This window comes from Primulina tabacum, chromosome 15 (assembly GCF_025594145.1).
Source record: "Primulina tabacum isolate GXHZ01 chromosome 15, ASM2559414v2, whole genome shotgun sequence".
NCBI lineage: Eukaryota > Viridiplantae > Streptophyta > Magnoliopsida > Lamiales > Gesneriaceae > Primulina > Primulina tabacum.
In genome coordinates this window covers 21,050,931-21,069,726 of record NC_134564.1, presented here as the reverse complement: position 1 = coordinate 21,069,726, position 18,796 = coordinate 21,050,931, and positions in this window count along the sequence as shown.

The window sequence follows — 18,796 nt, the reverse complement described above, 5'->3', positions numbered from 1 at the left end:
TCGATCGCTCTACCAAGCGGGGACAATTATTGCACCCAACAATCTCCATCTCAATAATTGCACTCCTTGAAATCAATGGGAATCGAACCCGTGAACTTGGCTCTGATACCAATTGTAGGACCGAGCGCTTGCCGCTTTACCAAAAGCTATAGATATTGGTAATGGTGCAACTCAAATATTTTAAACCGCACAGCAGCTCAAACATCACGGTTCGATCGCTCTACCAAGCAGGGACAATATTTATATATCTACACATGTACAAATAATATATACAGACACACATTAGTTAAAATTAAATAACCATTATTTAAATTTTTTAATTAACTTGTTAATTAATTAATTCTAGATCTCTTTGGAATATTTTATGATTGGTAGACACTACTATTAGTAATACTATTTAATTAATAAATTTCAAATTCACTAAATAAATAAATTTGAACTCATTATAACATAGATCAAGGATCTGACAGCGCCGATATGCCAATAATACAAATCTTGTTTATATAATGATAGTCATTCGAAAATTTTGAAAATCAAAATTTTTACTATCTATATTTGACAGCTATCAGTTTGTGAACTCATTCACCAAAACAAGCAGTTTCACTTTCATTCTTCGATTATCAGTTAATCTAACTTCCACTTCTTCCATCTTATGTAATCAACTTATAAAATTTTTTATAAGCATTTTTTTGATCTCCATCCAACTACATTCGCCAAATTCAACTACTTGGACTTTGAATTTCTCAACGAGAACACAAAGTCCGATACTTATGTGACCCTCAATGGGTCAGAGATACAGCTAGTCGTGGGTTCAGATCTTCATAGTATTCAAAATAATATTTATTCTTATTTGGTGATCAAGAATGTCAGAATTCATTTCTGATTGCACTCATTTAATCATGGTAAGAGCGTCTAGTAGCATCGTCCCATGATCTCCTAGGTATCACTGATAGTGTCTGCAAAAATATTAAGTTATGATTAGTGTGTAGTACGGTCCCCAACTCATATATCTCGATCGAATATACAACCATTGGCATATCAAAAGTTGCATATAAATTCGATAGCGATGTGATGTATCTTCGAGTAGAAATATTGAAATGTTATGTGCAACTAAGGAAACTGAAACGTCCACTACTCGTTTTCTTAAAAAGTACAAGAAATTTTTTTTACCCAATAATCTCGGCCGAAAATACTATACATATATATATACTTTTAAAAATAACCTTGCACCATTTAAAAATAAAACCACCAACTATATATGAAATCAAGGAAATAGTTTAAGAACATAAAATCGTCAAACATTTTCAAATCCTAACTCAACAATATTGCTAAAACTAACAACCTCTCAAAAACCACTCAAAAACATAATCAAAGTCGTAAAAATATTTAATCATAAATCATAAACATAAGTGCGGAAAAGACAAGCGTTGGTCTTCGGGTTATGTGAACCTTCAGTCCAGTCAGATCAACCATCAAGACCTCCATTATCATTATTATCATATTCACCTGCATCGATCACAACTAGTGAGTGTAAAGACTCAACAGACCATAATCTTGAAAAAAAATAATATGTATACAATCACATACGCAAAATAACATTTTCATAATCATGCATAAACTTAACATTTTCCATATAAACATATTCATATTCATATCATCATAAACATATTCATATTCATCATATATATATACGTATTTCTTTTTCTTTGAATTCATATCGTTAATTGTGACTTTCGTATTCTTATTAGGGCGATAGATCCATCTACATATAACCACAGTACTGGCCGACGGGGACATCAACGACACTCTCACCCCTCAACTGAGCCTTGACCTTATGTATTAACATATCATCGTATTCGTATTAGTCACAATTACTTCACATCCTTCAACATTTCATATTCTCATCACTTTATAAAATCCATATATATAAATATCATTTTTCTTTTAAACCTAGCATGCAACATATCTTTTAACGTTAACGTTTCATCATAAAAATTCATAAACATTTAAAATAATCATATTAACATATAAAACAGCATTCAGGACACTGCCATGACGTTTACTATTTTTTAGGTGTATAACTATCGTTTTATCTTTAGACGTAGAATTTCACGATTTTGACTTTTTTTCTTATTTCTATTGACTCTAGACTATCCAAATAATTATTTAAGTTTACATTAATTTTCTCATATTTTTATTTAGCTTAAATCAATGGTTTTTTTATTTATTCTTTAATTATAACTTATTAATGCGTTTTAATCCCGAATTAATTCGAACTTTAAAATAAAATTCTCAAATTTAAAACATAGACCTTTTATATTTAATTAGCCCTCGTGAACCATGATTCGACCCCCTTTGAACCATGTTTCAAACCCTAGCCATTGAAAACCCTAAGTTCAAACCACCCAAGCTAAAACTCGAACCCTCTTGCGTTTTCATCGAGCCATGCCCGAACCAGCCCGAGCCATCTTCGGACCAGACTTCCCTTGGACCCTCATGAAACCACTGGACCCTTAGCACTTGAACCTAGCCCAACCGAAGCCTCCCACTTCAGCAGCAAGCGACGGCCGAGACTCCTCCATTCACTAGGACTCTTCGAACTCGCCTAGGACTCTAACCACCGAGCCAGCCCCTGCACCAGACACTTGTGCACCCTATCAGGACCCTAGAGACCTAGCGTAGCCCAGCCCTGACCCCCTGGCCGAGCCACAAGTCCCAAGCGCACACTAGCACGCCTTCGCGCCTTGGCTCGGGAAGAGTCTTAGCCTGCTAGGACTCATTCCCAGCCACCGTGCTCGAGTCCTAGTGTTGCTAGGACTCCTCTCCTGACCCAACCATGACTCAGCCCAGCCCAGCCCTTGTTGGATCCAAGCCGAGCCATGCACCATGGTTAACCCTTAACCCGAAGCTTGATTAAAAAATGTTCGGTTTCGGTTCCTGCTTGTTGTTCTTCGTGTGCAGCTTAATTTGTTCATCCTAGGACTCTTTAAATCGTGCAAAAACGTGCTCTTTTTAATCCTATAACATGGGAGCCCCTTCATGAAAATTTAAATCATGTTTTGGATAAAAACACATTTTCAAACCCATGTTTTGCTAAAAACGAAAATCATAGAAGGGAACATGTTTTTTTTTCATGCAAATCATATTTATATGCATATTATGGTGTGATGATGAATAAATGAAAGAATATAGCGTGCCTTTGCGTATTTAACTCACGAATTCCGTTGACGATGCGAAGAACGGTGACGAGAAGACCTTGGGTGAATTTCCTAGCAATAGCCGAAGTTTTTCTCCTTGCAAAACTTTGTGCGTGCCGTGTGATTGAGGAGAGAAAGAGTCTTGTATTGATAGAGGTGAGGGGCGTGTGTTATGTGATTTATGGGGTGAGTTTGTACTTTAAATATTTAATCAACACTAATAATATATTAAGCCCATTAACATGGTTAGTTAGGCCCAATAAACCCTTTAGTGCTTTTAAAAATTATTTCGTTTAGGAAAGTTTGTGAAATTATTAGCCGGGTTATCAAAACGTTTGTATTTTTGATGAAAATCGAATACTGATAAAATTTATGCCTTGAAGTATGAAATCACCTCAAAACTCTCTATTTTCAAAAATAATAAAAAGAATCAACATTATTTTCAATAATCAAAAATAATTATTTAACAAAAACATGTTCTATTTTTCAACCATCGGTCTCCGTTCCTCGATCGCAACTCGGATAGCCTTTAAAAATATATTTTAATGCATTCAATTAGGAGACTACTATAAATTCATATAAACATATCACATATAATTAATTTAACAATTAAAATCAATTAATTATCTATTATTGATTTTCCCTAGATTTGTATGCAGTTAGATTACGTCATTTTAATTTTGGACCTTACAATTCCTCCCCCCTTATATAAAATTTTTTCCTCGAAATTAGAACTTATCAAATAACTCTGGATAGCGACTCCTCAAGTCCCTCTCGGTTTCCCAAGTAGCTTATTCTTCCGAGTGATTCAGCCACTTGACCTTGACCATTGGAATGACTTTGTTTCAGAGTCTTCTTTCTTGCCTACCCAAGATTTGTATAGGCCTTTCCTCATAAGTCATATTTGGAGTCAATTGCAGAGGTTCATGATTTAGTACATGTGAAGGGTTCGACATGTACTTTCGTAGCATCGAAATATGAAACACATTGTGTACTCCAGATAGCATTGGTGACAATGCCACTCTATAGGCTAGTGTTCCAATCCTCTCCAAAATCTCAAACGGGCCTATGAATCTTGGACTAAGTTTGCCTTTCTTGCCAAATTGCATACCACCCTTCATAGGTGCTATTTTCACAAATACATGGTCTCCCACTGCAAACTCTATCTCTCTATGTCTCTTGTTGACATAAATTTTCTGTCGGCTTTGTGCCTTCTTCATTCTATCTCAAAATTTGACTAGTAGCTCGGTTGTTTCTTCGATCAAGTCAGGACCAATTTCCCTTCTTTCGCCAACCTCGTACCAATGAATATGTGATCTAAATTTCCTTCCATAAAGTTCCTCAAAAGGAGCCATTCCTGTTGATGAATGATAGCTATTATTATAGGTAAACTCCACTAGAGGTAATTTTGGTTCCAACTTCCTTGAAAATCAATAACACAAGCTCGAATTAGATCCTCCAAAATTTGAATAACTCTCTCTGACTGACCATCGGTTTGAGGATGGAATGTCGTGCTGAATAATAATTTTTTCCTCATATTCAATTCTTTTTGGGTGAAGAAGTATTTCAAACTTTTATGGTCGATGAAAATCTTGCACTTCTCTCCATAAAAGTAATGTCTCCAAATCTTCAATGCAAAAACTACCGATGCTAGCTCAAGATCATGAGTGGGGTAGTTTTTATCGTGAAATTTCAACTGTCTTGACAATCGGATCCCCATAAAAACTTTGCATTCTTCTTTGTCAAGGCAGTCATGGGTGCCGCAATAGATGAGAATCCCTGAATGAACATTCGATAGTTGTAAGGCCCGAGATTTTGTTACTGTAATCTGAGATTAATCTGAAATGATTTATTTATTTATTTAAAGATGATTATGACGGAACGGATCAGATCGGGAGAGCCGAAAGAAGGAATCACATTAGGTGGGAAGAACATGCGCGGCTTGAATGCGCGCATATGCGTGGAACGTCCAAAGGGTTCGGCGCACATGCGTGGCGGAAGGCGCGCATATGCGCGAGTAAGGGAAGATGCGAGACAGAACATCTCGCGCATATGCGCGAGAAACGTCGCGCATATGCGCGAGAAGATTTATGCAACAGGCAGCCGGGCAGAACTACCGGCGCATATGCGCGGCTTTGTGCGCGCATATGCGCGCGGCATGCATCACGAAAAATTGACATTTGGTCTCTTGGAGTGCAACGTGTGTGTATATATATATATACATTACACAAATTGATTCAGAGGAAGAAAGGGAAAAAACCGAGGATTCAAGGGGAAAAGCTGCAAAGTGTTTCGTTCGAGCAAAATCCGTCTATCCGATTTTGAATCCGACTTCAGTACCGAGTTCCTATCAACGCAGGCTACAACTGGACGTAAGTTTTGTTACGTTTAGACATGTTCTAAAATTATGATATTGTCAGAATTGAATATGAATCAGATATAGTGTTTCTGCTACAGTAGACATTGTATAATTGAAGTCAGATTAAAGAATGGACTGTTTATACAATTGTTATGATTTTCGAAAGATATTGATTGAGATTTGATATCAGAGTTGTGTTATTACTGATCTCAAGTGTACCGATATTACGATTATGAGTTGTACTGATACTGGTTATGAATTCTGGTATTATATCTGTGATGTTGAGATAGACGAGGGTATCGTGACTGTATTGTTATGCCGTCGAAACATCAGTAGATTGATATTGATCAGATTCAGTATTGATTGATATTGATCAGATTCAGTAATGATGTCGATTGTATCGTGATATCATTGATATGAATTAGATTGTACCTTGTTCAGATATGGATCAGATTATATACCGATTTGAGTATTGATCAGAACGGGTCTTGAATTGAGTTATATACTGATATGGTATTTATGTGACTTGTCATTGCCAGAATGGGTATGGACAGATTGATATACGAGACTTCGTCTTCATAAGATCGTGAAGAGAAAGGTATAAATAAATGTTGATTCGGGATTGCACAACTCGAGTTAGGTTTGACTTGAGTTTCCCAAAATCACATATTTTACTATATTGCATTGATATTTGCAGATTATCATATTGATATATTTAGTCTATTGAATTATAGCAGAGCCAGAGTTTGGGTCTAGGGAAGATCAGCCTAGCTAGGGCAGAACCGCCGAGTCTTTGTCAGAACCGCGTAGACTCTAGACTTATGGTGTATCGATGAGCTTAGATGTAGATCGACGTCTATTGTAGACATTCGATACAGCATACGAAAGTCTAAATTAGATCAGGCTCCCTAGATTAGAATAAGAGATGAGTCGAGTCTTAGATATCGAGACTAGAACTTGACTTACAGATCCGTATTGATTTATGTTTCGTAGATTACGATTCATGTTTTATTTACAGACTGGTATTGATACATGTTGTTTGATTATGCTACATGTGATAAGATATAATTCATGCTTTTATGTTAATTCAGTTAACTGCATGTATACATTATTTATACTGGGATTTATTCTCACCGGAGTATCCGGCTGTTGTCTTGTTTGTATGTGTGCATGACAACAGGTGGGACAGGATCGGGGTCAAGAAGATGATGAGAGAAGACGAGTTTAGAGTGGTGATTCCAGACTTATTGTAGACTTGGTTTAATACTTGAAATTTAGTAGTGAACCTTAGACTAGTTTGAATAATTGTTGTACATTATTGTACTTCTATACTGAGATATATATTAGTTAAATTCCATTACCTTCCGCATTTTAAAGAAAAATTTTTAGACCCTGTTTATCTTAATTGATAATTAAATCCCAAAGATGATTAAGAAGATGATTAGTGTCCGGGTCCCCACAACAGGTGGTATCAGATCGATAGATCCTTTAGACTGAGATAGAAGAGAATGAGCGGGGTAGAGTGAGTTTTCTTTCCTTGCATGTGATTTCTAGCATGAGATTTATTTTAATGTTGACTTACATTGTGTGTGTGCTAGCATGACATTATGTTTTACTGCTTTAAAATACATGTTATCTAATTATCTGATTTGAATTGGTAATATGTATTATTGAGTATGAATCAGATTTGATTCATGATCAGCAGTAAGATGATCAGAGAAAGATTGGAACAGATTTGTAGTATTTGAGTACTAATGTTTTGATAAGCAGATATACCTCCACGGAGAATTCCAGAAAGGAGTAGTACTTCGACTGAACCGATAGATATATCAGAAACTCAGATGGAAATACAGTTGGGAGAATTTCAGTTATTTCAGCCGCCGATTCTGAGTGGTGTCGAGACGTCTGAAGATTGTGAGAACTGGTTTGATGACATAGAAATACTGTTTGATTTACTTAATTATTCAGATGAGCAGAGAATTAAACTGATATTCCACCAGTTACGAGAGACTGCCAGGAGTTGGTGGATTATAAGTAAAAGAATGCTAGAACAGAGAGGTACAGTGATTTCGTGGGAAATATTCAGAACTGAATTTTATCGAAGATTTTTCTCAGCTTCGTACCGGGAGGACAAGAAAGCAGAGTTTGAGAATTTGAGACAAGGCCAACTGAATATTGAAAAATATGTTGCGAAATTCTCTACTCTACTGCGTTTTGCTCCTCATGTAATTGGAAATGATGAAGCTGTAACGGATCAGTTCATCAGAGGATTGAACTCGGAGATAGTTGCATTGATGAATATGCAGCGACCTTATCATTTTGCTGATGCCTTGAGTAAAGCGAAGAGAGCGGAGGCGAGTCTGATTAGACAACTAAAAAGGGTGTGTGCAATGCAATCCCAGACACAGCAATCCCCTCTCCGATTTGATCGCGGCAGCACGAGTGGAAAGCAAGATTTGCTGAAAGCTCGAAAGAAACCATTCAAGAAGTTAAGAAGTGGACTGAGCGGTTCAACTAGCTCCAGTGGTTCCAGCCCAAGTTATACTGGAGTGTATTACATGATTTGTGGATGGAGACATACCACAGAGCAATGCCAGGGAGTGACTGGTAGTTGTCGTATCTGCCGACAGCCGGGACACTTTGCTAGAGTTTGTCCCCAGAGAGATTCCCGCAGATTTCAGGGAGCTGGACCATCTGGTGGTAGTGACCGAGGAACAGACCCAAGAGGCACTTGATGATATAGTGGCAGATACTGTTCTTTTATGATTATATTGCATATGTATTGATATATATTAATGCATTTCTTGCGATTGTCTTTGACTGAGTTGCATTGATATATACGGTACCTATTGGGTTTGTATTGCTGTAGTATTAATTTTTGTACCTTCTGGGAAAGAAAAATTGATATCAGAGATTTCTGTGATATATTGTATACTACAGTAAGATGAGAATGAGATCGAGTTAAATTATGATGTACTTGTGTTTTCTGATTTGATTGCATTATTGACATTAATATGCTGAACAAGTACAGAACTATTATAGATTTCTTTTAGGAGAATATAAGATTCAGACCAGATATGGCTGATGAGTAGAGACTTCACGGTAAGGATTCTAGATTCAGAATTCCTTTGATATTTGTGTTGTCTAGGGACTCGATTGTTACAGAAAGGAGCAGATGGCATCCTTATGTATTGAGTAGACATACTGAAATCGAGTCTAGCATTGGCAGATTTGGCAATGATGTACGAGTTGGCTGATGTTTGCCCATATAAGATTTCAGATTTGCTTTATATCAGAAAAATAGATTTCAGAATTGAATTGATATCAGGTATTGTTTGTTTTATTAGAATTCAGTACAGAATGATATTGAATGTACAGAATGACACAGAGTAAGTTGAAAGAATTGAAAGATCAGTGGGAGAGTACCGACCAGGAGTTACATCTGATTTAGTGTTTCTCTCTGGCATGTTTCAGTATGTTCAGAGATATTCTGATGATTTCATGCTTGTTGTATCTATGATATTGTGATATAATTGCAGCATCTGATTGATTGAATCGAATATCTGAAGATTGTATTGAATATTCTGAGAACTGTGATTATTGTATACAGAAATTATTCAGATAAGAATCTTGCTTGAAACAGATTGTATTCATAGTATGTGATATCTGAAGTTAGTATACTGATTGATTTGACACAGTTGAGATCATGATCAGTGACTGAGAATGATACCGATATCAGAAAGATCAGAAATATCAGAAATTTCAGAATGTCAGAATTGTCAGGAATTTAGTTTTGATCTAAGTTGGCAGATTATCTTTTACGATTGTTGTTTTGTATCTGCTTGAGTATTGTTATTGTTCTAAAACAATATTTGAGATAGCTTATATTGTTTGGGGGCATATTATATTTACAGATGATATATAGCAGTTGATCAGCACGACATGAAGACGTGATTGAATAGTCAGAATTGACAGTATTGTCAGAAATTGCAATTTTATGAGTTACTGAACTCACTAGATCAATATAGACTATTGATATTGTGAATCTGATTTGATAGTACCGTTATTTTGAGTCAGTATTTGATACAGATTATTCTAACCAAATCAGAGCTGAATTCGAGAATTACGGCAGTCAGAGATTTAACCAGAGTATTCAGAACTTAAATTCGATAATCAGAGCAGAGCATCAATCAGGGTGACAGATATGTGATTTTTACTGTATGAAAATGATTATCTTGTAATGTCAAATGTTTCAGAATTGTACAACAGAATTTGATATTGATGATCAGAACCGAATACCAGGTAGGTATTTTTCTTTAATTTATATTATTAACTGATTGTTTATACCAAATAGTTCGAATTGGAAATGACAGATAGGGCCAGAAGCGCACAGAAATGGATTCAAAAGTCGTTCAGGTAACAGAAAGTATATGATAATTTGAACAGATAGTTTTGATATAGACAGATTAAATCAGTTGTGACAGAATTGGTACTGAAATGTTGGCAGAACTTGTACTGAAATGTCTGAATTGCCAATAAATGAAGACAGAAAGATAAAAATCAAAAGATTTATTACAAAATTTGTATATTTCTGACTAGACATGGGGAGTATACTTCGAGGAATTTCGTAATGAGATCACTGTAATACTTTCCAGATTGTGAAGTAATATGATTGTGATTGACAGATTGTTCAATCTATATCTATTAGTTTGTATCAGATAACGTACAAACATGACCAAATGACACAGATCGATGTCAGAGAAGTGGTCAGAGTAACTAGAATGCCGAAGTAGAGTATATCAGATTGTGATTTTGCTTGATTTTGTGCTTTTGGCAGAATGTATAGCATGATTTTATCTATGGTTTATAGATTGGCGGATAGTTGGAGTGAACTATCTAGATACTGGAGGATATCCAGGAACTGTAGTGCTGGATTCTAGCACTAGTGACCTGATGTCTTGTCACTTTATGAATTACTGTATGATGATAGCTATCAAACGAGTATTGAGATAGCCACAGATAAGACATTGTACAATGAGAACTGCAGATTTCCTGCGTATAAGGATAATGACTCAAAATATCTGAGATAAGATCTGATACAGTCAGAGATAGAGCAAGAAAAATGAAACTAATTCAGAAGAAAATGAAAATTATTATGTTGTTGAAAACACAGTAAGATTTTCAGAATAGCAAAGAGATTAATTGAAAGACAGAATCTGATATGAGATTAAGATTTCAGAATGGATTCATTGAGATGAGTTTCTGATTTAAACTCTATATACATTTCTTCTGATATGTCTGAATTGATTACTTTCGAGTTCGAGGACGAACTCCGATCTGAGAGGGGGAGAAATGTAAGGCCCGAGATTTTGTTACTGTAATCTGAGATTAATCTGAAATGATTTATTTATTTATTTAAAGATGATTATAGACGGAACGGATCAGATCGGGAGAGCCGAAAGAAGGAATCACATTAGGTGGGAAGAATATGATCGGCGCACATGCGCGGCTTGAATGCGCGCATATGCGCGGAACGTCCAGAGGGTTCGGCGCACATGCGCGGCGGAAGGCGCGCATATGCGTGAGTAAGGGAAGATGCGAGACAGAACATCTCGCGCACATGCGCGAGAAACGTCGCGCATATGCGCGAGAAGATTTATGCAACAGGCAGCCGGGCAGAACTATCGGCGCATATGCGCGGCTTTGTGCGCGCATATGCGCGTGGCATGCATCACGAAAAATTGACATTTGGTCTCTTGGAGTGCAACGTGTGTATATATATATATATACATTACACAAATTGATTCAGAGGAAGAAAGGGAGAAAACCGAGGATTCAAGGGGAAAAGCTGCAAAGTGTTTCGTTCGAGCAAAATCCGTCTATCCGATTTTGAATCCGATTTCAGTACCGAGTTCCTATCAACGCTGGCTACAACTGGACGTAAGTTTTGTTACGTTTAGACATGTTCTGAAATTATGATATTGTCAGAATTGAATATGAATCAGATATAGTGTTTCTGCTACAGTAGACATTGTATAATTGAAGTCAGATTAAAGAATAGACTGTTTATACAATTGTTATGATTTTCGAAAGATATTGATTGAGATTTGATATCAGAGTTGTGTTATTACTGATCTCAAGTGTACCGATATTACGATTATGAGTTGTACTGATACTGGTTATGAATTCTGGTATTATATCTGTGATGTTGAGATAGACGAGGGTATCGTGACTGTATTGTTATGCCGTCGAAACATCAGTAGATTGATATTGATCAGATTCAGTATTGATTGATATTGATCAGATTCAGTAATGATGTCGATTGTATCGTGATATCATTGATATGAATTAGATTGTACCTTGTTCAGATATGGATCAGATTATATACCGATTTGAGTATTGATCAGAACGGGTCTTGAATTGAGTTATATACTGATATGGTATTTATGTGACTTGTCATTGCCAGACTGGGTATGGACAGATTGATATACGAGACTTCGTCTTCATCAGATCGTGAAGAGAAAGGTATAAATAAATGTTGATTCGGGATTGCACAACTCGAGTTAGGTTTGACTTGAGTTTCCCAAAATCACATACTTTACTTTATTGCATCGATATTTGCAGATTATCAGATTGATATGTTTAGTCTATTGAATTATAGCAGAGCCAGAGTTTGGGTCTAGGGCAGATTAGCCTAGCTAGGGCAGAACCGCCGAGTCTTTGTCAGAACCGCGTAGACTCTAGACTTATGGTGTATCGATGAGCTTAGATGTAGATCGACGTCTATTGTAGACATTCGATACAGCATACCAAAGTATAAATTAGATCAGGCTCCCTAGATTAGAATAAGAGATGAGTCGAGTCTTAGATATCGAGACTAGAACTTGACTTACAGATCCGTATTGATTTATGTTTCGTAGATTACGATTCATGTTTTATTTACAGACTGGTATTGATACATGTTGTTTGATTATGCTACATGTGATAAGATATAATTCATGCTTTTATGTTAATTCAGTTAACTGCATGTATACCTTATTTATACTGGGATTTATTCTCACCGGAGTATCCGGCTGTTGTCTTGTTTGTATGTGTGCATGACAACAGGTGGGACAGGATCGGGGTCAAGAAGATGATGAGAGAAGACGAGTTTAGAGTGGTGATTCCGGACTTATTGTAGACTTGGTTTAATACTTGAAATTTAGTAGTGAACCTTAGACTAGTTTGAATAATTGTTGTACATTATTGTACTTCTATACTGAGATGTATATTAGTTAAATTCCATTACCTTCCGCATTTTAAAGAAAAATTTTTAGACCTCTGTTTATCTTAATTGATAATTAAATCCAAAGATGATTAAGAAGATGATTAGCGTCTGGGTCCCCACAACAGTAGCCAGCTAGTCCCAAGAAACTACGAATCTCTCGGTTACGCTCTTCAGTACTGATCACTCTCTCACTGCCTCCACTTTACTTGGATCAACCTCGACTCCATCTCTAGAAATGATGTTGCCTTAAGAACGCCACTCTATCAAGCCAAAACTCACACTTGCTGAATTTTGCAAACAACTTCCTATCTTGCAGTACTTGCAGTGTTGTCCTCAAAAGCCTACTATGCTCCTATTTACTCTTCAAATAGATCAAAATTTCATCGATAAGGACTATAACAAACTGATCCAGATACGGCTGAAATACACGATTCATGAGATCCATGAAGATTGTTGGTGCATTGGTCAACCCAAATGACATGAACATAAACTCATAGTGCCCATATCTAGTCCTAAACGGTGTCTTATGAACATCGGGCTCTTTCACTTTCAACTGATGGTATCCAGAACGAAGATCAATCTTTGAGAATATCGATGCTCCTTGCAACTGATAAAGAAAGTCTTCAATTCTCGGCAGAGGATACTTATTCTTGATAGTGACTCTATTAAGCTCTCGATAATAAATACAGAGTCGCATACTACCATCCTTATTCTTTACAAATAATACTGGTGCGCCCCACGGAGAGTAACTAGGGCGAATAAAACCCTTGTCTAGCAATTCTTGGATTTAATCTTTTAGTTCTTTCGTTTCAGTAGGTGCTAGACAATAAGGTGCTTTAGAAATGGGTACAGTGCCCGACATAAACTCAATAGAAAGTTCCACCTCACGGTCAGGTGGAATGCCAGAAACGTTCTCAGGAAAGACACTAGGAAATTCTCTGACAATCTCAACATCCTCCACCTTCTGACTGATAAGAGCATGTGCGGTAGTGATACATGCTAGAAACGCTTGGCAACCTCTGTCAAAAGCTTCCTCACACACAGACAAGAGATATTGTGCGGTATTTGCTTGTTCCTTGCCGCCTCAAAAACAAAAGATTTCCCACTACGTGGTCGAATAGACACTGATCTCTGACAAAAATCTATCGAAGTTTCATTCGCTGATAACCAATCCATGCCGAGTATGATGTCAAATTCAGGTATAGGGAGTACGATAAGATCTGCCCGAACCACATCTTTGAATAAACGAAGCTCCAGATTCTTCACAATACTAGATGTGATCATTTGTACTAGAACTGTGGAGAAAATTAAAGAGAAAATCCTTGTGACCTTCTTTCTGCTCTTCACGTGAGATTTATTTGGAGAAGGTTTCTCTTTTTTTTTTTTATCTTGCCGCCTGCTTGTTCTCGTGAGATTGGTGGGAGGAAATTGTGTGTGTACGTGAGGTAGGTTGGCAACAAAGAAAATGGGGTCCAACAAGTATATTAGCCCAATTTTCTAAATTTAAACCTAATCACTAAAAAAATAAAAGATAATAGAAAATATCTACTAAGAATATAGAGTTTTCTTATGGAAAAAAACTCTATCTTCTATTTATTCCTTGATATGAAAATTCCTCAACTCTCACTAGGCAGCCGAGGAGTAGTCACAAGGCGTGATCACGCCTTGTCCAAAAACCACTTCTGAATTTTTCTGCTCCACATCTTCCACTAAGATCATATCGGCAACTTTAATTGTGATATAAAATCATCCTTTTTAGCCCGAATTTATCGCAAAAGCAGAAAACTTCTTCCTACAATAAAATCACACAAAAATGTGTCAATTAAGCACGTTGGTAGTGGTAACACTGAGAGATATGACAACAAAAATATAAACTATTATGAGCTTATCAAATCTCCCACACCTAAACCATGCTTGTCCTCAAGCATAAAAGAGCTCAATTCATTATTTCAACTCATTATCCTCTTTCTTCTTCGTTTACTTGTCCGTAAAATATTTTTTTCATGCACCAAAGCAATTTAATTTTTAAGCACCTAAATACCCTCATCATGAACAACTGCTTCCATCCGAATGTGTAAAAATAAAAATGCATAGGGTCCAAACACTCCTCACAGGTTTCGCTCATTTCACTCGTAAGTGTCTAGGTATGTAACAAGGAGTTCTAATGTCAAAACACTGAATTTTTTTACCATAAGCTTGCAAATATATCACATCCTCCACAAAATGAATGAATTAAATGCACAAACAAGGGCTATAAATGGGTTGTACCGTAGCTAGAGGTCAGGTAGGAAAGAAGGCACAATGAGTTTACGGAATTGAAGAAATCATACGCACTTTTCACAAAGACAATTTCATCCAACTAACAATAACATCTTCAATCTAATTATAACATCCAAGAAATTTTTTAATTTTTTTTCGTTGCTCTTATTTTCCTTCTCATTCTGCCTTTTCATTTTCTCTTTTTAATTTTTTTTCTTTTCTATTTTTTTTACATAAGAAGTTTTTTTTTTGAGACAACGACTTCGAGCATTAATACTCGATCACAACAATTTGCACTTTCTTGGCTCAAAGCGATGCTAAATGTGAAAAGTTTGTATGATATTCCAATTCAGGGTTCAAATAGAGGAATAACCAAAAGAAATATTTATCGTGGCTTGTAATGTGGTTATTTTCAAACAAATAGGCTCAGGCTCGAACTTGGCTCACTAGGGATAAATGAATCAGGGTAGGCTCGAAAGAACGACACTGATGATGCGAAAGAAAACGGTTTGGACCTAATGCCCTTTACTTTTGTTTGTGCACCTAATCCATCACAAGGTGTCAACAAAGACATGTATAACAATGCAAGTTCTAGAAAAATCAACAATGCATGACCAACACACAATCAAATAAAATGGAACATGATATAATGTTTGCTCAAAGGCTCAAAGCTCGCCAAAGAAAATGGTATGTGTGCTAGACCCCATACACTTATACTTTCAACACATCATCTAGAGCAACTATCCATAAATGTAGTAGTAAGAATGCAAAATCAGTTGCACGCAAAGAAAACATCAGTTTTTTCATAGACACGCATAAGATGCATTCAAGATTCAAATGAGAAGATTATGGATCAAACAACTTCACTCTGCTATGTTTTTTAATTTTTATTTGTTTTTTTTCTTTCAATTAAATATGCAAAAAAAATGAGAAAAAAAAATTGAAACGAGAAATAAGGCTATATACCCCCTCTCACACCTAGATGTGGCAATGTCCTCAATGATATAAAAAGTAGATGCACAACACAGACAGTAAAAGAAAGCAAGGGAAGTTAGAGAACTCCCCTGAAAATTTTTGGGCATCTTAGAGCAAGGAAAATTCCTATTCCTGTGGCGGAGGGAATGGTAGTTGAGCGAAAGGGTGCTGTGCGCTGGTGTGGAACGGAGTGTACCAGTTGTTGAGCGATGCTGCTATGCGAAGTCGGCTGGGTTGCAGATGAAAGTGATGCGCCGTGTTCTGGAGTGCAGAACCGAGAGATGGAGGTTGACGGTTGGGAAGAGGCAGCCTGCGAGAAATTGAGAAGAAGGAAGAAAAAATAGGGTGAGGAAAGTGAACGCTAATCCAGATTCATTTGAAATCAATTACGTAAATTTTATTTAATGAATTGATATTTTCAAAACCCCCCCTTTTTTTAACATCAGAAAAGAGGTATTTGGGTAGGGCGTAATCACGCCTTAGCCGAATACATCTGCTGTGGTTAGGTCCTATTTTAATTTTTTTTTAAAAAAAACAACAGAGGTTGTTTTCTGGCAAGGCGTGATCACGCCTTGTCAAAAGAAATCTACTGTGTTGGGTCTACAGAGGAAGTTCACGAACAAGGCGTGACCACGCCTTGAACGAAGACCTCATCTGCACTTAGGACCTCCAATTTTTTTTTACCAGCAGTTGTTTTCTTATAAGGCGTGATCATGCCCTTTAAAAAGACCTCTTCTGCACAAAAATAAACCAAACTTATAAATATGAAAAACAAAAAATTTGGATTGCCTCACAAAAGCGCAATTTTTTTAAGTCGTTATGCTCGACATTCATTCTTTTTTGTTGCTCATGGTGGTTCATAGATGATCACTTTGTCCACTTTATTCCGCTTGAATATTTTCATAGCAAATTTCAGCAATTACTTGTTTTCTTTGAATTTCTTGGAAATCTCTATCCCTTGGATATTTTCTCCCTTTTTATGAGTACATGCTTGGGTCGATCTGTGGAAGGTTTTCACGCAATTTTATATGTCTGCGAATCAGAGAGAGAAAATATAGTATTAGAATTCTCAATAAGTCTTTCAATAATCTCATCTAAATCATTCTTATCAACAATTTTTGAATTTTCTTGTGACAAGTGATTAGCGATATCAAGAGTATTAATAGTGCTTTCACTAACATGATATTTCATGTTAACATCAATATTAAACTTAGAAATCTCACCATCAAATTCCATAGTAAGGGTACCACTATTAACATTTATGACAGACTTGGAAGTTTTCAAAAATGGTCTTCCTAGCAAAATTTGACTGTTTAAATCATCATTTTTCATGTCAAGCACATAAAAGTCAGCAGGAAAAACCAAATTTTCAACTTTCACAAGAACATCTTCAATTGCACCTCTAGGATAAACAGTGGACCTATCAGGCAATTGAATCACAATGCCAGTTTCAGTCAGAGGTGAAAGTTCCAAATAATTATAAACAGAATCAGGCATGACATTGATAGAAGCACCCAAATCCAACATAGCATTTTCAAGTCTAGTATCGCAAATAGTACAAGGGATAGAAAACATATCTGGATCACTGCATTTGATGGGAATAGTTTTTTGAATAACAGCAGAAACACGTTCTCCTACCTTTTTTTCTTTTACAGCCCTTCAACTTATTTCTCTTTTGTGCAGTACGCAATTCTTTTAAAAATTTAACACAACGAGGTACTTGTTTAATAACATCTAATAAAGGAATATTTACCTCGCCTCTACATAAAGTGTCATTCAACTCCCTAATACTTTTACATTTTCTATTCATTGCATGAGGGAATGGAGGAATAAGTTTATACTCAAATAGAGGAGAAAACTTACCTTTCGAAGCATCATCTTGATTTTATCCTCAAATTTTATCTCATTTTCTTCCTTTAGCTTGACTGATGCTTTGAAACGTCTGCCGTTTTTATTGCTTAAAAAGTACTAGAATTTTTTTTTAAACCTCACTTAGCATCGGCCGAACCATGATAGGATCGATTGACGTGTCAAGAGTGTTTAGAAGGGGGGGTTGAATAAACACTCTCAATTAATATTGGTCTTTTCGAATTTTTGAGTTCAGTTTGGTGACAAACTGATTATCGGAATCTTGTTGGTCAATATCAATCAGTTAAACTGAGGTAGTTGCGGAAGGTAACTGACTGACAGATAGAATACAGAACTGAAATAAAATACACAAGGATTGTTTCTGGATGTTCGGAGAATTTAATTACTCCTACGTCACCCCTTCTATCACAAGCATAGGATTTCCACTAAAAGACTTTGATCAAATACAACACTTGTACAGACCCACTTCAGTTAGGACTTACCCACTGCCTAAACTGAAACTCTTAGTATTACAAAATGATCTCTGTGCGTAACTGATCTTAGCACTATTGAATTAACAAATATTACAGAGTGCTAGTTTGCTCAACTTGTAGCCTTGATTGCTACGAATAAATCAAATAAGAGTGAGCTGAGATTTTGACAGAGTAATAGCAAGTTTTGAATGATGTATGTGTTTTCTTCTTTTTCTTCTGCCATATTTATACTCTTCTTTTCCAATGGTAATCTTGAGATAAATTTGAATCTTTGTATCCGTTGGTTTTCACTTGATTATTCCTTCGATATTGTTTGCTTCATTCATTGTAATTCGGCGTCTTAATTGCATTGTCCGGAATGCGTTGATTTAAGTAGTCTTGGTTGTTGTGCGGTGCT